We start from the raw sequence: 24509 nt of genomic DNA, 5'->3' as shown, positions 1-24509 counted from the left end.
CTATCCTATCTCCATTCTGATAAATAGAAGTATTACTGAGTCTAAAATCCCCACAATGTGGAAGATATCATATGTCATCCCACTTCACAAGGGTGGTACCTCCATGGAAATATCTAATTTTAGACCTATAGCAATAATGTCCCCGATAGCAAAAATCTTGGAAAGATGTGTTCATAAGCAACTCCTCCACCATCTAACCATAAATAATCTTTTGTCTAACACCCAACATGGCCACATCACAGTACAACCACTGCCCTTCTCTCCTTTGTTGACTCTGTCAATAAACTGATTACCTCTTCTTTCTGGACTTATCAAAAGCTTTTGATATGGTTAATCACCAAGCACTGCTCCATACCCTGAAAATATTTCACCTTGACTACTCAGCCCTAAGCTGGTTTGAAGACTACCTGTCAGGGAGACAACAAGCTGTTCAGTGGCAAAGCAAGCTATCTCAATTACTACCAAACACCATAGGAGTTCCCAAGGGTCTATACTTGGTCCCCTTCTTTTTCTGTATTTATAAATGAGCTTTATTCAGTAATCCCCAATTCAACATGCATTCAATATGCAGATGACTCCACCCTGATCTGCTCCCTGCATAATCTCCAAGTAATTAGGCAAAACTGCTTTGATGCAATAGAAACATGGTTTATTGAGAAGAAACTTATCTTGAATCCAACAAAAACTAGGCTACTACTAATTTTCCCACCTCAGCCTCTACCTTAGCACAACACCCTACACTCACTAATAATATGACCTTCGAGTTCAGTCCACAAATGGTACCATAATAGAGCCAGACACTAATGCCAAACTACTTGGAGTAACTATCGATCACAAGCTCAAATTTGACATACACATTAGCCAAACTATTAAAATGTAAACAAAAACTAGGCTCTATGTATAGAATTAAAACTTTCTAACCCCTACTACTAAACTCATCTTCTCTCCACCCTACTGTATGCCTCCCCTGTATTCTCCTTCCTTAATAAAGCTGAGCTCAATAAACTCTCTAAGACTTATAATCATATTGCCAAATTAGGAGAACCATACCATACTCATCACTGTCTTAACCTAAAAACTAGCCTGGTTAGAACTCCCAAATCTTCTTAAACTTAATCAACTTACTGAAGCATTTAAAATTATCAAGGAACCACATAAAACCCCCTCTTTAAACAAAATATTCATCCCCTATTCTAATCTCAGCTGCCTTAGATCCTCCAACAGTGAACTAATACAAACAATCAAAACTAATAACTTGGGTGGGGATGATTCCATTGGAAAACTATGGAACTCTCTTCCCAGTGACCTAAGGCTAACTACCTCCCTGAGTAAGTTCAAAGGCAACCTCAAATCTTTCCTAAAAGAACATTGGCTATGTTCCTGTACCAAACCTGACTAATCCTAAAAATACCAATACTACCCATACTATCCTGCTTTTTTCTCTCTCTTCTTTACTACTACTGTCCTAAACTATAGTACAGGATCTCCTCACTGTAACACCCATAGCTATGAACTTCCACGAGCATATTTACTCGATATTTCTTTACCGACATATGGAGCCTATAATATCAGCATTGATAATGTCCTAAAATCATATGTTTTTATTAATCTACTTGTCATAGGAATTACTTATGTTATAGCTAATTTTTAACATGATGTCTCTTCATACTAAGAAAATCTATAAACTGTACACACGTAACTCAAACCTAAACACTGTCTCACTTATGTATATGTTTTCCTTTCTACCTGGAACATTATTGCTACTGTTATATCTCTACACCTGACCATGTTATTATGAAATTGTTATATGTCAAACCTAAACCTTGTCTCAATTATGTATCGCCTGAACTTTCATGCAACTGTTATGTTGAAACATTTTACACCTTACCATGTTATGTTGCCTTTTTGAAATGTAACTTAATACCTGTTTAACTGTGGAGCTTTTCTCCCCGGGTCTCTGCTGAAAAGGGATATGTATCCAGTTGGACTAACCCGGTAAACAAATGTAAAATAAATAATAAATAAAGAGTAACTGTAATGAGAAGTGGAACAACAGTAAAAGTATATGAAATATGCGGTGTTTGAACCCAGGACCAAGTGCATGATATCCCTACACTTACACCTGTTACCACAAGTAGGTTGAGAAAACACTTACCTATGTTGCAGTTCATTGCTATAAACTGCAATGTCACAACAGTAAAATAAAGGTTGCATACCCTGTACGAAAACCGAGCACCATCTGTATTTTAGCCCTACAATTAATTCCTGCTGCCATAGGACTATGTATATGACAGTCCCTATTTTACTAATCATTGTTAAAGTCTCACTTTTAAATTCAGCACCACATCACTTATGAGTTTTTTGCAATGCCCAACAGTATTAATTGAATGCATCCAGTTTCTATTTTTGGCTGTCTATGTCCTGTTTGCTTTCTGGGAGGTCCAATTGTCCAGTTTGTGCACTGTTGTGCTTCATGCAAACAGGATAAGTATAGTCAAACCTGACTATCATTTGTCTCCATCTCCCATGCTTGCACTAAGCAGTGCATCATGCAAACACTGGTCAATAAAAAAAAGTTAAAAAAATACAAGAAAGAAAAGGGAAAGGTAGTTGAAATGAGGAAAAGCAACCTATGATATACACACTAGAAGATGTTAGTACACATGAGATATTCCTACATAGGTCTGGATTTGAACTCTCACTCCAATGCACCTTCAGAACAGAGGATGTGTGCCTTACCCATCATTGATACACAAACGTCTTTGCAACAAGAAACAACTCAATATGCACACAACCAACTGCAACAGCATCTAAAGTGATATCAAACTACACAAGTATTATTTGAACAGTTAGTAGTTTTGGATGTAGTGCAATTAGTGATCACACAACCTGTCATGATTACTGCTTGCAAATATACAGCTCTGTCTTACATTTCTGTGTTTGTTGGCCATTCTTCATGTATCTGAGCAGTAATCTGAGACATGCAGTGTGCAAGCCATTCTATATCATTGGCCTTAAAATGTGTGAAGATATTAACTGGAAATAATATCATATGAAGTCGCCAGAAAATGAAGGGTAGGCTGGATGGGAAAGAACACAACCTGTGACTAGTGTACTGCTTACTTACATTTACAACTTTACATCTAACACTTTGTATATGTGATCTGACACACAAACTGGAAGTAAGGCAGCCTGCAGGGCTGTTATGTTTTCCTTCGTCCAACCACTAAACATTCACAATTGCAATCCATTAAAACCAAACACAGAGGGAATAGCTGCACTAAGTTTACATCCCATTCTTTTGGGACTCTGCAATTCTAATGAGTTCACATCTCATTTGCATCTTCACCATGCTGATAGCCCTGAATCTACACATTATAAAATGGCAACCTTGTAACTAGGCAAACTGATGGTGAGGGGGATGAGTTTATGTGAAGAAGACTGAATCTGTGCTATTACTTTGAGATATATCTGCACAGAGAAGTATTGAACTTCAGAAGGTATGCTTCAATTTGTTCAGCTATATACTGCATATTCTGGAATGTATTTAAGAAAATTCTGAAAAAAAGTATTTTAGACTTCTATCTGTGTGCATTAATAAGAAGTGTACTGATGGCATGGGTGTGTTTGCCAAGCCATTTTAGAGGTATACATGATTGCCAATACGTGAAAATGGAATGCTGTGTGATAACCATGTACAAATGTTTCAGGGACAGGTCCTTTTATAGAACTTTTAGCATTTCAAAGATGGTTCATTAGCAAAGTGGATCATTTTCCTGTCCTTTGTGGGTAGGGAGAGCAAAGGTGAGTTACTGTTATGGCACAAACAAGGATAGACTGTTCTTTTGTAGGTAGGGGGAGGAAAGGTGAGTTACAGTTATGGCATAAACAAGGACAGACTGTTCTTTTGTGGGTGGGGAAGCAAATGTGACTTACTGTTATGGCACAAGCAAGGATATACTGTTCCATTGTGGGTGGGAGGAGCAAAGGTGAGTTACTGTTAATGCATAAACAAGGATATGCTGCTCTTGTTACTCTCCTTGTTTTGCATCCTGACAGAGTGGTTGCCCTTTATGTTCTACAGGTGGTGGCCTCATTTCTATATGTGTACAATCTATGACACCCAGTTTTTCAGGATAGTGTGCTACACAATAGAACTCCTGCATATTTCTGGCCCTCTCCTCAGAGCTATTGGGAAAATATATGTGGTCACTGGCATGTGGGAGCATAACATTCAGGAATTGGTGGAGGGTCTTGGATGCTGATGACTGTGACACTCCCAGCATGTCCCATGTTGGTTTCTGAAAGGTACCTGTAGCTAAGATTCTAAGGGTTACACATACTTTTGTCTCCACTGGGATGGGTTCTCCTCAGTTGGCTCTGGGTCTGAGTGCAGGACAGCATAAATTGCAGAGTTCTTGTAGTGTGTTCTTGTCCACCCTGTAGTGCTCTACAATTTCCACATCATGTAGTTTGTGAAAAGACAAATGGGGCCTGAAACTCTTCTCCTTCTTGACCTAGGTCTATTACCAGCAGCAGCAGAATTGGCTTCAGCCTATAGCATATACAAATGAATTAAAGCAGCAGCAGTCCCTAACATTCTATCCATGTAGACTCCTTTTTTTTTTTTTGCTGTATTCTAAATGTTTTGGAATTTACAGGGAAAATCAGCATGGAGTCTACACGGATGCTTTATAACTTGTTGAATATCTCCACCATGTTGTATTGGTTAATTAGCATGTAATTAATTTGCTTATGCTGTAATTAATATGCCATGGTGTTTACCTTGTTTGTGCAGGGGTGTGCACCTCTACACATTGCTTATCGAATCTAACAAATTGCACGCCCATGTGCTCATCATACCACAATGCGCACATAGTGAAAAATGACTGTGTAGGCTTTATTGTATCCTAGGGACAGTCTTCCAATTAGAAGATAATGTCAATAATAAAACTAAAGATAAACTGTGTGCAAGAGGCTGCTAAGTGGTATATAAGTTTTTTCCCCTCAGATTTGTGCAGTGTATAGTAAGTTGGGGAAAATTAGACATTTCTAAACTCAATCTACTGACCTCCCAAGTTTACCAGATAGTCAATAAAATCATAAGCCTAAATTGCTCAACTGTAGACTTTCAAAACCAGAAATAAATAGTGGAGATGCAATTGAATAGAGAGAAGCAATATTTTAACCCATGCTCACCACTTTTGCGCTGCCATGCCAACTTCCAATTAACCCATTCTTTCTTCCTTAGAGTAAGAACATACTCATTAATTCTTGGCCACAGACAGAATTCTGTGGCAAGTTTTCCTCACTCAAGCAAGAAACCAGTGCCTAATCATTTATATCTAATGCAAAAGGAAGGCTTTGAGGGTAGGCTATCAAGCATATAAGGTGATGCCTAACAGCTCTAACTCCTCTCAACATCAGTTGTGTTTCTTGTGATGTTTGTTGTCCTGGAGATGTCCTATTTGCATTGTACACATCTAGCCAGATCCCCCTGTTAAATGTGCAACATGGGCTTAACTTAACCCATGGTGCAGTACACCATCCCAAGATGCATCTGTCATATCCCACTCTCCAGATACACAGACTGCTCTAGAGTCGATATCCTTTCTCCATATATTGCTGGCAGTTCCGCCCATCAAGTAGACAGCTCTTATATAATTGCAGCTAAAAGAAAACTGGCTGGAACAGTATGTAGCCTAGAATATATTATTGTATAGGAAAACTACAGTTTTTAGTTTGAATTCCTCACATTTTTTGAGTAAAAAGTTATTCTTTATTGCAGTATGCTACTTGAAGTCCTCTTTCCTTGAATATTAAATGTTCTGCTTAGAAAACAAAAGAAAACATTGGAGTCTTGATGATTAAAAATAACTAGAAGAAGTTTTTTCCCCACAAAATTTGAAGGAGCTAAATGCAAATATTTTTATTTAAATGAGAAAGGAAACATTTCACTGTTTTCATGCAAAAGATGACTTGAACATCCTCTGCCACAGAATAGTCCACTATGTGGGAAAATAAATGTGTTGCTTTGTATTCCGCATAATTAATTTATTTTTTTATTTATTTATTGATATTTGTTTACCTGGAAAGTCCGACTGGGTAATAAATACCCATTTTCTGTGTAGACAAGGGGAGAAAAGCTCCAGAGAGTTAAATAACATCAAATAAAACACTATTAAAATGTAATTTAAAAAAGTGTATATATATATATATATATATATATATATATATATATATATATATATATATATATGTATATACCGATTGGTAGTGGAAAACATAGGATACAATAAAAAAATGATGATTAAATATATCAGTCAGTATATACAAAAGTATTAGAGAGGTATAGTCTACTAGGCTAGGAAATAAAAATAAAATGATACAAGTCCACCCTAAGATGGGAAGAGGACAGGTGTTGAAAGGTATAGATATATAGCATGATGAGAGTTTAAGTTAGTGACAATGTAACATATTTGTTAATATTGATCATACAGGCAAGGTACATGATTATAGCCATGTGTTATTGAGGGATCTACCTGACATGGTCAACAAGCCATTTGATCGACTTTTATTTGGTCGACAATTCATTTGGTCGACAGGCAGATTTGCCCCCCTCCCCAATGCTGTGCAACCCTGGAGTTGATATATATAGTTAGGGTGTGTGTGGGGGGCTTCACCCCCCCACATAAAACTGCTTGCCGACCAAATGAATTGTCGACAAAATAAAAGTCGATCAAATGGCTTGTCGACCATGTCAGGTAGACCCGTTATTGAGACATTCTTTGACAGAGGACTTAAATACATGGAGGCCTGATATAGTTTTGGCTGAACTTGGGATAGAGCTCCATAGTTTGGCTATGCAGTGTGAATACAAAGTTTGCCCCATACTTTTTTTTTTCTTTTTGGTTTATACATTTCAAGAAGGTTTTCATTTTGGGAGTATGGAGGGTTATTTGGAAGATAGTGATGAAGTACTGAAGTGATAGACAGCAGAGGCATTATATAATATTTTATGGGTTAGAAGAAGATGCGTATAAGTTAGCTGATGCAGGAGTTCTAATCAGCTGACAGCATGTAATGCAGTGCAATGATGAGCTTTATGTGGCAGGTTAGCTGTAAATTTAGCTGACTTATTATAGTATTGCTCCAACTGCACTATAAGAGAAGTCTGGATATTAGTTAAAATGGGTGATCCATAGCCATAAGAGGGTAAAAGATAAGGGTTAGGTAGGATGTTTCTTCTAGAAGTAGTAAGCTTTTGATGAGTTGTTTGATAAAGATTCGTATCTGAAGATCAGACTTTAAGTTGTCATCTATGGTAACTTCAAGCAATTTGGTATGGATAACTGTTCAACAGCTGTATTGTTTAAAGAGGTAATGTGGAAGTTACTTTTAGCATTCACGTGGGACTTTGGGAAAATAGTAGTAGTTTTGTCTTTTTGGGACTACTTAAAACTTTGTTTTGATGTAGCCACAGTTCAACTGAGTTGAGAGCATTTTGTGTCATGGATTGCAAATTTAGTGGGCTGTCAGATGAGCAGATGAGAGTTGAGTCATCTGTATTCTGAAAAAGGCAAGCATGCTGAGAGCAGGTGCATATGTTATTGATGAAAATAAAGGGCAGTGAAGTGAGAATACAGCCTCGAGGAACACTCTTTTAACAATGAGAGCAGGAGAGAAAGAAAAGTCCCATTTGACAGACTGATATATTTCAGATAGGTAGTTAGACAATCTTAGTGTTGGTTTGGAAAGGTCTAGAGATGAAATCTGAGTCAGAAGTTTCTCATGTGACACTGTGTCAAAGGCTTTTGAGATATCTAGAAAACCAGAAGAGATAAGCATTTCATGGTCTGTAGCCTTATTAATGGTGTTGGCAAAGCTGAGGAGAGCTGTTGTTGTGCTATGGCCTGGCTGGAAACCATGTTGTGTTGCAATAAGGAGATCAGTTTGCAAGATGTATTAAAGGATTTGCTTATGAACACACTTCTCCAAGATCTTAGAAAGGGCGGAATAAGATGGCAATTGTTGGCATAAAGTTACAGATTTCAGAGGAGTTACCTCCTTTATGGATGGGAATAATGAAGATTTTTTTTCCACAAGGCAGGGACATGGGAGTAATGAATAGATCCTTTAATGAGAATTGAGACCGGGTATTTGATATAGTCTAAAATGAGCTTCAGATACTCAGCTGGGAGATTATCAGCAGAAGGAAAACTCAGTTTAAGTTTATTTAGTAACTGTTTAACATATGATGTGGGGACAGGTTTGAGATTGAAGGCATGGATGTCAGGACTAGTAGAGTTTTAAGACAGATTAAGTGGTTGGTGAGAGATGTCAATGAAGAAACTGTTACATTTGGTAGCTGTTTCTGAGGTGGGTACATCTGGATAGGGGTTTGGTGGGGAAGGAGAGCCAGGATGAAACATTTTCTTGAGATTCAGAATTTCTTTGAATTTTTGTATGTTTATCTTGTGGGCCAGAGTAATATTTTTTTGTCTAGGTGCATTTGCTTCTTAGTGAGGTTCTACAACTCACTGTATAGATGTAAGGTTTGAGGGGTTTTATCTTTGTGCCATTGTTTCCATGCTTTGTCATGTTTTTGCTTGGGAATTCTTGTAGAAAGTAACAGCCAGGGTGTTTGAATATGTTTTACACTGTTATTTCTAACAGTCAAGAGTATTTAAAGTATCCATGAATTTATTGTTTGATTTGTTGAGAGCTTCGTCTAGGGCTAAGGTTTTGAGTGGAGACAGATTTTTGTGGATTATTGAGTGTATCAGAATGAAAGTTACAAAGAGTTCACCTAGTTCTGTATTGATGTTCTTTCAGCTGGTAGGTGATTTCTCTATTGGTGAATTTAGGGTGAGGATCACTATGAGAATCAGGCAGACCCCTGAAGTAGCCTACTTCCTCTGAGACAAGTATCCAGTCATGGACAGAATTTTTATGATTTACCTTGCGGAGCTGAGTAGTGGAAGAGATCAGCTGTTTGAACTCATACAAGATGAGACTAGAAGTTGGGGTGTTAGGTGTCACAGATAAATAGTTAATGTTAACGTCACGTAAGATAATGGTTTCATTAGTAATATTTTTAGTTATTCAGCAAATAATTTCTTCTTATAAACTAATATTATTTCCTGGTGGTATGTGGAGGACAACTATACAACATTTACTATGTTTATTCATTTGAAAAGAGAGAGAAGAAGTTCTGCACTTTGGAAAGTTGGTATATTAGATTTGAGAGGTGAGAAACTTAGACAGTTATGTACAATTGCAACACCTCCATGTTTTTGTATAGTCTGTCATATCAAATTATAATGTAGTCAGGGGATTGAATTTCTGAATCTTTTATTTGGGGGGTTAGCCATGTTTTGGTAATGGCAGTAATATTTGGAGTGTATTGAAGAAGCCATACTTGAAGATGTGTAACTTTTGTTTAGAATGCTAAAAATGTTAATCCGAGTAAGGAAAAGTTTTGTGGGTGTTGTATAGGAGTTAGGGGCAGAGGATGGTGGTATGGATGAGGCTGAGGGGCTAGGTTTGGGACAGATATCACTGCAAAGAATGATTATAGAGAAGAGAGGATTAGGATTAGTTGTTTATAAAGTCTATGAATTTATTTCAGGTTATATCAAAGTGAACTGAATGCTTAGATGTTTTGTATTTGAAAAGATGAATTTGTTGGACATTAAATAAATTTGAGGAAATTGATATGAAGGTGGGTTTAGAGTGACTATAGATAGGGTGCTGGTAGTTTGTGGAGTGTGAATAAAGTGTTATTGTACCATGGTAGGTAGTAAAGTGACATAAAATGAATCGTACATACATGAAGATGCAAAAGGATAACATGGTAGATGGAGAGGACTATGGAGTAGTTAGGGGGTGATTATAGTTGAATGAAAAGGAAAAGATGTTAAAGGAGAAGGGAGGAAGATGAGGGGAAAATAGATGAGAGTAGAAATGACTTGAAGGAGAGTCTTTACAGAGTGGTCCCTTATTATGGAGATTGAGAACGGTCAGTATATTGCTAGAATATACTTAATTAGAGAAATGTAGAACATACAGTGAGGTGGTAGGACAAAACTGTAAATTAAAAGACGTAGAAGAATGATTAAGTTGATGAAGTGTATAATAGAAGGTTACTGGGTATTATGTTTTCTGTCAGTATTATAAAAGAAGGGCAATACTGAAGAAGGACTTGTTGAGGAGGAATAATTGAATATTGTATAAGTGGGGGAAGGAGAACAAAAGTATAGGTTGTAAAGTTAGAACAACAGAGATGAGTAAATTAAGTGAGGGAGCCGAGAAGATTGAGTCTGGAGTGATGATGACATAAGATTATAAAGGGTGTGTGTGAAGGCTAGAATGCTTTCTTGTTTGACTATCTTGTGTGCTGTTATTCATTTCCTTTGAATATTAAAAGTTCTTTCCATAAAAATAAAATAAAAGAGAAGTAAAGAATGCTTGTGTCTAATTCAGTCACAGTGAATAGAAAATGTTACATAGTGTAGTGTGGGTGTAACTAGAGAATAGTTTAACAAGAAAAAAATACGTCAAGTGTTACCTGAGAAAGATGAATTGTACAGCCTCTGCCATGGAATGTGCTGATGTATGGGAAATGGATATTTCTTTGTTTGAGTTTCTCATTCTTTCTTTGACCGCAGTGAATATTTTTAATTCAGTGTATTATTTAAAGTTTTTTCTTGAAAATAAATATTTTGATTTGAAGAGAAAAAATAAAGTATGTGTCCCTTGACGAGTCATAAGAACTAGAAAATGTTAAGTACCTGTGAAGTGTGGACAAAGCTAGAGATTAGTACTTGTTAAAGGGGAGGACACATTTCAAGGTTTTCCTGATAAAGCTGCCTTGAACATTGATTCAATTGTATATTTTTTATCACAAACAGTTATTTGTTGTTCTTCTCCTTGAATATGAGAATCTCTGTGTAGGAGAGAAAACAAAGTTTTTGTCTGTTGGTGAGTCATATAGACTTTATTTAAGGGGAATGGAAAACATTTTGATGGTATCTTGATAAAACTAATTTGAACAGACTCTGCTCTACAATAAACTATTGTGTTCTTAAACCCACTGGTTTGGGAATTGCTCCAAACTTAGCGATTCCGCACACCTCTTTTACTGTGTCTTTTTAATAAGCACAAAATATCACTTTGTGAAGGTACTCCATTTAAATCAATTAAATTCATTTACCTTTTCATTGTGTTTAATAAACACAGAACATTGAGTACCTCAGATGACTTCAGGTATAGTGAGTTACCATCAGACAATATTTTGTTCAAAATAGTCCATAAGTTGACTATACATTGCATGTCCTCAACCATAACAGTTTTACGCTGATTTTAGATCTACAGTCTGCTTACTTTCTACTCACCATTATTTGCAAACCCTACCTATCAGTGTGCAGTACTAGCATGCTTAGCTAGCCTATTACAGTCGGTATTCTTAGATAGTGTATCACTCTGCCACTTATTTTCTGTACTGGAGACCATCCTCTCTATTTATTTCAATTTATTTATCTTCGGTATTGGAAGCCAGTCTTGCTAGCTCATAATTAGTAAACAACACAAGAAATACATGACATTGACACAGCACCACAACATAATTCCTACATATGTTGACATAGTAAAACAAATCTTTGGCAAATTCTTCCAGGCCTTCTAGACATCATACTAGATTATTCTGATTATGTAGGCAAAGTACTAACACTACAGTAAACTCTTGTCTTCTGCTACTGGGAGTCACCTTTACTGTAAGTTTCCACCCCTAAGGTCCCAAAAGCCAGCAGAACATCCCATAAATATCTTAAATATTGGTACTTCTATTTTAAAACAGACAGATGCAGCAATTACCATGCAGGCAAGGGACAGCTACTGTTCTGGAGTATTAGTATTAGGATTAATAAACTTAAAGGGTCAGAAAACAGTGAGACCCTAACTGGTAGTCTATGTTTCAAAGCTTACATTTTTGATAGTCCCACAATAAAATAATATACAGTCACAGCAGAAATAATCAAGTCATTTGTAATTAGCACCAAATTAAAACTCAGAGACTTTTCTTGCTGTATTGTACAATTTTGCTTTATTAAGCCAATGGTATAATCCATCTGATGAGTGCTTTCATCTAATATCAAAGTGGCACAACTGAATGCCAGAAACTTAAACAACAAAAATGCCTGAACCTAAGGCCGTCCTTACTCTCAAAGACATCTTTGCTTCTGTAATTACTGATACATAGTTCAAGTGAAGTTACAGCAATCACTCTTTTCCAAGCTTTAATGCCTATTGTGCATTCAGATCCACCTGCAAACACAGGAGGAGTATATCTATTTATTCATAGCACAATCGTTGCTCATCAGATCCCTCATTATACAAATGCAGAACAATTTGAAGTCCTAGCAACACTCATTAAAAATTAATTATTATAGCAATAACCCACGCCTGGGTGTGGGTAATGCGGGATTTCCCCATGGTTGGCGTGGTTTGGTCCTGAGGAGCCCGAGGACCAAACAAAGACAACCATGGTAAATCCATTACCCACACCCAGAAGTGGGTTATTGCTATTATACTATGACATTATTTAAGAAAAGAAATAATTACTTTTCTTAAATAATGGCATTGTATAATGCCTCTTTGCTGCCCTTCCGCAGCTGTCTGGTATCCGCGGCAGTTCTGATGTACTGTGCATGCCTACGCAGTACATCAGAGCTGTGGCCAACAGCAACGGAGAAAGCAAGATCTCTGCTGCTTTTTACTGTTTCGCTATGTTAAATGGGTTTAACATAGCGAGACAGCTTTAAAATAAGCAACTCCTAGTGGGCGTGGCTTGAATCTTTAAAAAATAAAGTTATCACCTTACAATTCTAACAAATACTCATTGACATAGGTCAGATATCAATACAATTGTGTTTGCCATCATGTATGCTTCAAGATAAAATATTCTGATACCTCGTATAGGGCATAGTTTTGGAATTATTAATGCAAATATGAACAAGCAATATTTGATGCCAAGAGGAGCAGTAGGAGGTAACTGCAGATGCACCTGGAGGCGTCACTCGGATGTAATAGATGTGTCAGGCTTTTAAATCTTGTCTTCATAAATGTTTGCCATAATTACATCACCCTGTTTGTTATAACTTACCTACTCATATCTCACCATCTTGCTGTGAAACTCTGCTTCATTGTCCCTAATAACTTCTCTACATTCAGAGATAAACTCTAAAACAATTACTATTTACTGACCATACTCATAATCATAAATAGTATAGTTCCCAGCTTACTCTGCTCCTAAGACTGTTGCCTTCTCCTCTGAATTTTAGTCCCTTTTACATAGATGCACTGAGGCAACCATACTCATTAGATACAGTTGTAATGTCATGTTTAAAAGTAAACCCATGTGATGGAGCTCCCATGTCAACAAACACTGCATCAAACAATTAAATTAAAAAGACAACCATAAGGTTTTTTTTCAAATATAGTAGAAAACTTTGAAGTAAACAATAAGTCTTTTGAACTTGTCTCCCATAGTACCTCCTTCTCAAACCACAATGACGTTGCTAATATTCTTGCAGATAAAGTCTGTTCTAGATTCATTCCATATACTGTCCCCTCTTCTCCATCATTCTACCTCCTGCTTTCTATCCTGAAACTACATCAGACCAAATCCTTTTCATATATTCTAAGTTCTGAGACTATAGCAGATGTTTGCTTACTACCTCTCAGCTAAAAAAAAAAAATCCCTCCATAAACTCTTTAGCCTGAATCTGCTTACTGTTTTCATGTCTTAGGTATGAAGAACAGCTGTTATGGTGCTCTTACATAGATGACCCCTCTACTGACAACAGCAATTACAAAAAAATTAACCTCACTAATATTATTTGGAATGCTATGTAACGTATTGTAGCTGAACTAATAAACATAGGTTACAATGTAGGTAACCTTATATCCCCAAATATATATCAGTCTAGCTATGAAAATGAAATATCCTGTCTACTGACCCTAGCTGAGACCTTTCAAAGGGCTACTGAGACTGTGAATAAAGAACATACATTCCACATTGTCTATGTGGACCTTACCGAAGTCTTCAACATAATCTGCCATGATGGGATTATTGATGAACTCTGCCAGCTCAACATTAAACTGTATGTAGTTCACGGGATAGCTTACTGGCTATATGATAGAATCCATACTGATAAAAGTCAGACTTATTTGCTTTAGATGGAAAACTACCACCAGAAGTGTTGCAAAATGCTCTGCCCTGGTATCCTACTCTTTGCCATATAATTCTCTGACATGAAAGATGATATCAAAGGACTATTGGTGAGCCAAGTTTGCTAATGATTTCAAGCTGGGCACAGCTATTGAATGCCATTCTGATACTCTAATTCTGCAACAAGAGCTTGACCAAACAAAGTTTATATGTGCTAATTGGCTTCCATTAGTAATCTCGAACATTCAAAAGTTTGAGCCTCATATGGTCGACACCATATGAGCGAACTTTTGAAAGCTCACAAGTTTCAATGGAGATCGCCATAGGGAATATTTCCCTTTACTTCAATGTAGTGCGATCTCGGAGTTGGTATATTTAAGTAGGGGGTGGGGTGTGGAGGGTGCAGGGGGCACACCTTCTTCGCAGAGCATTCAGGTAAGTTTTTTTTTTTTAATCTTTTATTTGTTTGAAGTTTTAAAACTTCACTCATATGGTGTCGATCATATGAGAGTCGAAGTTTTAAACCTTCGCGCATATAATATAGACCCGTGCTAATCATGGTCTTAAAGCCAATGCTGAAAACTTCATAAATGTCTTTGAACTCATTCATCTAAACAGAACCAATAATAAAGCAAATACCCACTGAAAAAAACTAGACCTATACTGCCATATTAGCAATGCCAGCTTGCATTACAGATACCTAACCCAATGTCTACCCCTGTATATCTGCTTAGTGTACTCCCTTGCTAGTGTTTCTATATATATGCCACAAATAGCAGTGATGATTGAGTACAACCCTGCCTTGTGCCCCTCCTTACTGGTATTCAATTTGATAACTTCTCCCACTATTTATTCTAGCCACATACCCCTCATAAATCTGATGTAGGTTCATAGGTAAGTACTAGGCAATCAGTCTGTAGACCTTTTCAAGCCTATCCAAACATCCTATTCAAAACTTCCCTCTAGCCTTAAGAAGAGCCAGACAAATTAGACTAGGAGAGAATTTGAAGTTTCCCATCCAATTATCTTGGTTTACCTTGAAGGTGGCAAGGGTGCTACTCTGCTTGACATGCAGTGGGATTTGAAGAGTACATTGTGATATGAATATATCATGCCAATATGTCTTATTTATCTGCTGATGAAAGTTTAGTTCCTTTAACTGAGTATTTGATTTGCTATTAGTTCTGCAAAGGAATAAGAGATTAAAATATCAGATATTTCAGGGCATGAAAAACTAGATATAGATCTCCATGGAGGAGTCTCTAAGAGACTGAGTACAGAGAAAGGGCTGCCAGTCTCTCCAGATCACTAATATTTTTGAGGACACTGATCTTTTTAGTTATGAATCTCTGAGGTCTCTCAAGTTGTTTGATATGTTCAGACAAACATATGCCAAAATATGCATTATACTCAATAGTGGATCAGATAAGATATGAGTAAAGGGTAAATAAGACTTCCTTGGATATAGTGAAGATGTCTTGAACTATTTTGGAGACATGATGGTCAAATGATAAGGAATCATCAACAAGAGTACCCAGATTTCTTCCCACAGTGGCTGTTTGGAAGGGTGCATCTCTTGTATAGTAAAGCTGCTTTCTTTACCAGAATGAACTCTCTGACATATTTTATACATTTAATGTGGGACCATTGTCCTTGCACCAGTTGTTAACATAGTCTAAACATTGTTGGAGCAATTGTGAGTCAGTTGAAGATTGAATAACAGCACCCAATTTACAGTCATTTGCAAATATAGTTTACCATGGGTCAGAAGTGCTGGTCTGAAAATCAGAGAAATATATGACAAATAGCAGAGGGCCTAAAACTGATCCTTGTGGTACACCACTGGTAACTATTTTGCTTTCAGAAGTGGCACCTTCTACTCTGACCATATGGGGGCTGTCAGACAACCAGTTAGCTATCCATCACACAATATAAGGATTTATATTCAGATTTACAAGTCTATCAATAATACTTGCATGGGGAACAGTGTCAAAGGCCTTGACCAGGTCTAGATATTCTATATGCACTGCATAACCATTATCCATTGCTTCAGTTATGTTTTAAAAGAAATTAATGAGGTTACATTGACAGGACTGTCCCCTAATAAACCCAAATTGATGAGGATTCAGGGATGAGAGATTTCAATGTCCAAATAAATGAAATCTGAGATAAAGCTAATAGTTTTACATATGAGGCTAGTGAGACTAATGGGTTTACAGTTACCAGGGTCCATAGTCAGGCCACCCTTGTGTAACGGCATTACAATGGCTGTTTTCCAGGATTCAGGAGTGTAACTAGTGGAGAGGCTTAGCTTAAAGAATTTAACTAGGGGTTCAGAAAGGTCATATTTGGCACTGATAATCAGGGAACCTTGTATTTTGTCAGGACTCATGGATGAAGTATTCATAGGTTTTGTGAGGGCTAAGAGAACTTGTTTCTTTGTAATTAAATGCGGTGGCTGAAATTGTGGAACCTGTTAGATAAATATAACTGTAAAGGTTTGAACTAAATTTGTTAGCTAGATTATTAGCTATTTCCTTTAAGTCAGGAAGTATAATATTTTTTGTGTATTAACACTGCACACTGCTGGGTGTTAGTTCTTAACTTCCTCACCAAGTTAAAGAAACATTTTCAGTTATTTTCAGTTTTAGTAGCTATTTTACGTTTATACTCAGGTTTGACCTTCCTAACAGTTCCCTTGCTTAAGTGTGCTCTTAAGGTAGGTAAAATGAGACCTCTTGCAAGCATTAAGCAGTTTTGTTCTCTTGTTATATAATTCAGTTATACTGGTATTCATTGGGGTTGGTTTTCAATCTTCTCATTGTATGTGTTATGGATAGGGATTGTCTTATCAATACAACTATTTAAGTGGAAGTGAATGTCAGAGGCATAGGTAGCAGTTTAGCAGTAGGATCCTTCAGAGGTGAAGGATTACATAGGATCATAGGATCATAGGAAGTTACAAGGCTATTGGCCCTGAGGCCCTTATAAGCTTAGCCAACAGTTTAGCCCATGTTTAGACAAGTCATCACCCAAAGCCCCTGTCCAGCAGGGACAAAGGTAGAATCCCAGGAGTGTATTTTCTGTTTTCCATCCAGTTGTCCAGGTTGCACTTAAAAAGGGTTAATGAGGTACTCTGCTTGACATGGAGAGGGAGTCTTTTGCCACAGATTGGGGAGTCTCTGGACCACAAATCTGCCCCACTAAGTCCTATTGATGTCACAGACCAGGTTGTGGTCGAGCATGCAGGTTATTTGAGTGAAGCTTGACTTGCGGATATGCTGCAGTCCCATCAAGGCAGGGTCTGAGATTGCTTTGTATGCTAGACACAGGTCACCTCTGAAGATTCTGTATGAAACTGAGTCAAGGGACAGGGCTTTTAGCCTATCTGTATAGGGTAAATGTTTGAGGCCCTGGATTCTCCTGGTGAGGAACCTCTGCGGTCTCTCCAGCTGCTGCATGTGCTTTGCAAGGTACATGCTGAAGGGGGCACTGTACTCAATAATTGGCCTTATAAGGAAAGAATACAGGGATGTTATGACCTCCTTGTTCCTGGATGAGATACCCTTACTTATGAGGTGGGCCATGTAGAAAGCTTTCCGTACAACGGAAGCAACATCGTGGTCAAAAGTCAGGTTGCTATCAACTTGGGTGCCTAGCAGAATTTATTTAAGTCATCAAGTAACTGAAGAAGGTTTGTTTTTCAGAAGTCCCTAAACACAAAGCTATTTACAGGGAAAGTACCACCATTTCTTAATAGAAAAGGTCACTAAATTATGGTCTGATTTAACAAGAAATGATGATTCATACAGAGCTGTGCAAGAAGTGGCCATATTTGTGATTACCAGATCCAGGATATTAGTATCCCAAGTAGGATGGTTGACAATTTGTGAAAAGAGAGTTAGCACCTATAACATCAGGAAAGCCTTGGCCATGCTGACCATTGGCACTGTAGGGCAGCCAGTTTGTTGATGGAGAGTTGAAGTCCCCCAGCAGAAAGTTCTGAAGTTTAATGGAAATTTCAGGTAATGTGTTAAAATCCCTATCATGCTCAGAAGGGGATATAGAAGTTGTTCTGTGATAATTAGTCTTTTTAGGGTAATTTCAACTTCTAGGAGTTCACATGTGGTGTCCCAAGGAATCTGTCATGTGTTGGTGATATCCTTGACAAATACTGATACCCCCCACAATTGCCAGTGGGTCTGAAGACATGATAGGCATTATACCCAGGAATAGAGTGGGTGCTTTCATTTATCTGAAACCATGTTTCTGTAACCACAGGAGAGCGTCAAGTTTAGGAATCTTTTTTATTAAGATCCCTGGCACAGAGTAGCGCCACATTAATGTGTTCTAAATTAGAATTTGCTAGGTTGGATTGTCCCATCCGGTGGGATGTGCCTAAAAAAAGTCACTATGGGGATAGCAAAGTCTCTAGCCAGAATGTGAAAGCTTTGGTTAGAGAGGTAAAGGCCATTCCTGAATAGCACAGACAATGTAAATGTATAGTTTCAAGTGTGATAACAGTATAGCAGTCAGTCAAGTGATAAAGGTGTACGACAAAGGTAACCTTGTACTCTCTACTGTGGTACTGTAGAGCAGTAGCTTTAACTACCATAACACTATAGTAATTAAAACAAGCAGAAAAGCAACATTACCAATAATTAAAAGGTACAGCCATATAGACTGATAGATATATATAGACAGAAAAGCAGACAGTTAGATATCACCTCTACCCATCTTTTTGGGAAACCAAGCTCACTCAGCGTTCTCCTCAGTAATCCCCAGCTGACCTTGTCAAAAGCCTTTTCTGCATCCAATCCAGTCAACACCAGATTATTTTTTCTCTTTTCTTCATCACTTTGAACCATTAATGTTCCATTAATATTGTCGAATATCTGCAACCCTCTAGAAAGCCACATTGATCCTGATCTGTTATTCTTTTCATAAGTTTAGCTAAACACCTGGCACAGATAGTCATAAACACCTTGTAATCGTGGTTTAATATTGAGGTTGGGAAATATACCCCAGTGTCAAATGAGTTTTTCTCTTCTTTTGGAAAGACCACAATGACTGCCATTCTCCAGGAGCCTGGGATTTCCTTCCCTTCTGATATGCTGCTAAACAATGGCTTCCATATATTTACTATTTCATCTTCACTTTTTTCACACTTTATTGAGCAATGCATCATTACTTGTGGTTTTGCAAGCCCTTTCCTTCGTAATTACTTCCCTTATATCATCCCTCATAATCTGTTTCACTAATACTCCTTGGTCAACCTCATTTAATTTGAGTAGGTTGAGTTCCCTCAGGTATTTCTTTATCTCTTCTCCTTTATACTCTAACCTCTTGTCTTGAATCTGTAATTCTGCAAAGTATCTTTCCAATAATCCCATTATGTTAACCACTATAAAAGAAGAACTGCCTTAACATCATGCTCAAAGTGCATTTACATTTTGAATATCCTTTTTTCATAGCTTTTTTTTTTGCCTCCATTAATTGTTTCTCCCTCCCTTCCCTGTTACCTGCTATTGATACATTCTGTAACATCTTAACTTCCTCTAGCTCTTCCTGTCGTCCTGTATGTCATGCTCTGTATATGTTTAGTGTATACTGTTCCTAATCTTTGCTTTACTTTATCTCCAGCCCTTTGCAAGCTTGTCACCTGTTACGTCATCTTTCTCCGTTGCCTCCTTTAGAATCTGGTTTAGCCCTTCTTTGACGTTTTTTAAGAAGTAAGTGATGAAATGCGATGCTTTTCTATATATCTTCTTCCTTTCTTATTTCCTTCTGTATGATCTGATACTGTAATGGAGTGCATCACTACTGTAATCATTAATATTTTATGCTCCTGTGTGATATATATCCTTTATCCTGTTTATCCCATCTCTTATACTTCGCTGAGTAGTGCATATAATTGTCTTGACTATTTAGTAAATTCTGCAGTTTGAATGCATGAATATATTTTTCTAGCAATGATAAAAATAAATGTTCTGGAGAATAAAGTGCCTCTAGAGTGCAGAAATAAATGTCCAAGAGAAAACAAGGAAGGCACAAACATGGCTCCGATGTAGGATTTTATTAATCACAAATAAAAAGTAAGCGCTTTCATGTCCTACATGAGACTCTTCTTCAGACTTCAACAACACCATTCACAAAAACAATTACTTAAATAAGACACATCAGCATAGATCATCCTGTTTTGGCCAATAGTCTCACTAAACTCATTAAAACTTGCTATTAAATATGCAAATGCAGCCAAGGTCTGATCTAAACATCAGCTACTCTCTCAGATAAAAATTCCTACTTAAAATATATAGACAGACATAAAAAACATTGCACAAACAATATATAAGTAAAAAATGTATTTGAAAGATAAAAATATATTCAGAAGCTAAGAAAATATATTAAATAGGGGCCAATTGCAGCAGAATCCTACTTGTTCAATGATTTGCTATTAAAAATGGCTTTATAGATAATTTATCATTCAAGCCGAATTACTTATTGGCTTGAAGCTTAGTAATCCATTTTGTTTCTAATCTCTCTCTGTAATATTTTAATGTTACCTAATCAAGGACACCTAAAAATTAATTCCAATGCCATAAATACAAACTTGTGTGCCAGCACCTTTCTACAAATATATCTGGCCAGTGCATTACTCTCATCCTCTTTGTTAATCGCATAAAGATGTTCCCTCACACGCTCTCTTAAGATTCAATTTGTTTTCCCTGCATAGAAAGCAGGACATTTAACACAAGATGTTAAATATACCATGTCTCTAGTCCTGCAGTCAGCATATTGTCAGAATTCATAAACTCTTTCTGTTGTCAGGTGAATAAATTTATTAGTATTGGCCATGTAGGAGCAGAAATTACATCTTAGGCACCCAAAGATGCCAATCCTCTGGGGCATACTGTTTTGCTTCTTATGTTTCTCATAGCATAGCAGTCGTTTCAGAGATTTGTTATTCTTATAAGCAAAACTAGGTGCCTCTCCCACCAGTTCTTTCACATTCTCATCTGCTATGAGTATCTTCCAGTTTATATGTATCACATTACATACTTCTGTATTATTAGATGTAAAAGGAAGAACCACTCCACATTTACTTCAGTGATCTACCCTACCATCTCTACAACTATGAGTCTTCATTCTGCAGTCTCTGAAAAAAAGGTTTACCCTTACCTCCATGATCTATATTCCCATTATGAAGTGAGAGGGTACATTCATTAGCTTTATACCCCTACATAAAAAGTCTTTTTCTAGACTTTTCAAAGTTGCTTCACAATCTTTCATTGCACTAGTCAGTCTTGATATTCTAACAATTTGTCCTTTCACTATATTTTTATAAATATGAGGGGGTGCTTACTTTGTCTATAGAATAAATTATTTCTCTTTCATTCCTTCTTATAAATAGATGTAGAAATATCATCCCCATTCTTTGTGATAAGAACATCCAAGAAATTAATACTATTCTTAGACTATTTGCCAGTAAATCATAAAAAAATCTGTGGTGGTATTTATATACATAAGAAAGCTTTTTAACTCTTACTTTGTTCCTCCCCATAGCAGAAATGCATCATCAACAAATTTTTTATAATATAACACATGTCCTAAATAGTCCCTATTGGTCATAATATGCATAGCTTCCCAAAACGCCATAACTATGTTGGAGCAAGGGTTTACACATGGTGTGCCCATGGCTACACCTTTCTTTTGTAAAACATATTTGTTGTTATATAAAAACACATTATTCATTAAGACCAGCATACAACATAATAAAATCTTGCCATGAGAAATGTTACTTGTGTTGTATAAAAACTGCCTAACATATTCCCCACCAACCTCATAGGTATCATCCAGCATTACAAATATAAAATCAAAAACATATTTTTCTGAAAAAACAAATTTGGATAAGGATGAGAGAAAATGTTCTGTTTCTTTCAGAATCATATTAGTGGCATTCACTATCGGTCTCAGCTGTTTTTCTATGAATATTGATATTGGCTAAGTGAGCCAATTCCTACTGGAAACTATGGGTCTTAAAGGAGAGTTTAATAAGTCTTTATGTACTTTGGGTAAGTCCCTAATATCGGGGACTATTGGATTTTCAACTAGAAAATACTTATACAAATTATTATCTATCATTTTATACATCAAATTGTCATAAAGATCTGCATGAACATTTCTAATAATATAGTCTAAATACTTATTTGTCACAGGAATGTATGTTTCACCATCACTTTTCTAACATCTTTATTCTCACATACATCATGATCCATAATCACGACAGCTTCCCCTTTATCGGCCGGTCTAATAATTCTTTCATTTTACTTTCTGAATATATTTTTAGCTTTCAAATACATATTTTTACTTTTATATTGTTTATTCAATGTTTTTTTTTATGTCTGAGCATATATTTTTAAAAAGGAATTTTTATCTGAGAGTAGCTGACGTTTAGATCAGACCTTGGTTGCATCTCCATATCTAATAGCAAGTTTTAATGAGTTTAGTGATACTATCAGCCAAAACAGGATGATCTATGCTGATGTGTCTTATTTAAGCAAATTTTTTGTGAATGGTGTTGTTGAAGTCTGAAGAAGAGTCTCATCCAGGAGATGAAATCACTTACTTTTTATTTGTGTTTAATAAAATCTTACATCGTTGCCGTGTTTTGCCTTCCTTGTTTTCTCTTGGATATCTTTCTAGTAAACTGATGTTTTATGTTATCCTTGCTTTTGGTACTGCCAAATCATCTTGCTTTTGGGTTAGTATATTCCAGTCCCCAGCAACTAGTAACATGCCCTTATGAAATGTTATTATCTCTCCGATTACCCTTTTTATATCTGCTATAGGTGTTTTTGGCAGGAGAAATATTTATACTGTTGAAATATACATGCTTTGCTATATCGTCTATATACATTCCCATTTTATTTCTCTGTTTACTTTCTAGCTTTAATTACATTCCTTTACTGAGTAATATGATTGCTCCCCTTTTTCTTTCCCCTTCCAGTCCTGTCCAATAACCACTCTTGTGGATCTGTTTTACCACTTTCTGGTGTCCCACTTTATATAGGTCAGTCTCCCCTATAAATGCTGCTTGCACCTTGTCTCTTTGCTATATATATATATATATATTAATACATTTCTTGATGGAGCGAGTGTGTAAAAATACCTTCAGTTCGTTCAAATGCCAAGCCATACAAAGGAATATGCACATACAAGTATTTTACTTTCTGTTATACACATGCTTTCATACAATATTTGCTCATACTAAGAGTTGTCCAGATTGTTAATAATCATGTGGCTTTCTGTGTTTGAATGTATCATTTTTAACAGAAGACCAAAACTTGTGTGATTCACATGTTTATAACTGTTAGTAATTATGATTTATGAATGTGATATTTCCTGATGCTTAAAAATTGGACTGATCCCTGTGGTTATCAAAAAAATGATTCCAAAAGGTCATGGCAGTATAAATTAGTCTTATACAGAGACAAATAGCTGTAATGGCTAGTAGAAATCATCAAAGTCAATGAAAAGTGATGAGGATTTCAGTAGTTCCAGTTGTGCAACTCAAACTAAGTATGTCATATAAACTTCTGCTGTGAGGCAAATGTCCAGTGGAATGCATTGAGATAGTAAGTTAACAGGGATGATAGTTGGAATCAGGAAAGTGCAATTAGCCATTGGCATGAAGCAAAATTACCTGATGTAGCAGTAACATTTCACAGTAGGTAAGAAACCATGCAGGCAATTATGACCGACAGGCTCATAACGAAGGTCACACCAGCCCAGGATGACATTACTGCTCTTAAATAATTGGCTATCTGTTATATTTATTCATATTTGTTTTTTTATTAGTGCATGCATTTTTTACAGTCTTGATGTAAAATAGTTTTTCTACATGAAGTTTCAAATTGCTGTATCATATGAAACTGTTGTTGGAGGAAAGTATTTTACATCCAAAATATAAGTTCTGTAAGTATTTAATAATGTCTCGGCATGTGCTTGCGTGCACACACACATACACACACACACACACACACACACACACACACATACACACACACACACACACACACACACACACAAACGCACACATGCACACGCTCACTCTGTCTCCGTCACACCCTAACTCTGTCTCTCTCATATGCGGCTATATGCTGAGGCACAAATACACAAACTCACACACATACACACAAATGTGTCCCGCAGTTAAACACTTCCTTGATTATACATACCTCAAATGTCATACTGCAATGTAATGAATGAATAGCTACAT

The sequence above is a fragment of the Protopterus annectens genome, chromosome 10.part0, assembly GCF_019279795.1.
Source record: "Protopterus annectens isolate FY-2018-M chromosome 10.part0, PAN1.0, whole genome shotgun sequence".
Taxonomy (NCBI): Eukaryota; Metazoa; Chordata; order Ceratodontiformes; family Protopteridae; genus Protopterus; species Protopterus annectens.
The sequence above is the reverse complement of the archived record's forward strand: the minus strand, read 5'-3'. Positions refer to the sequence as shown.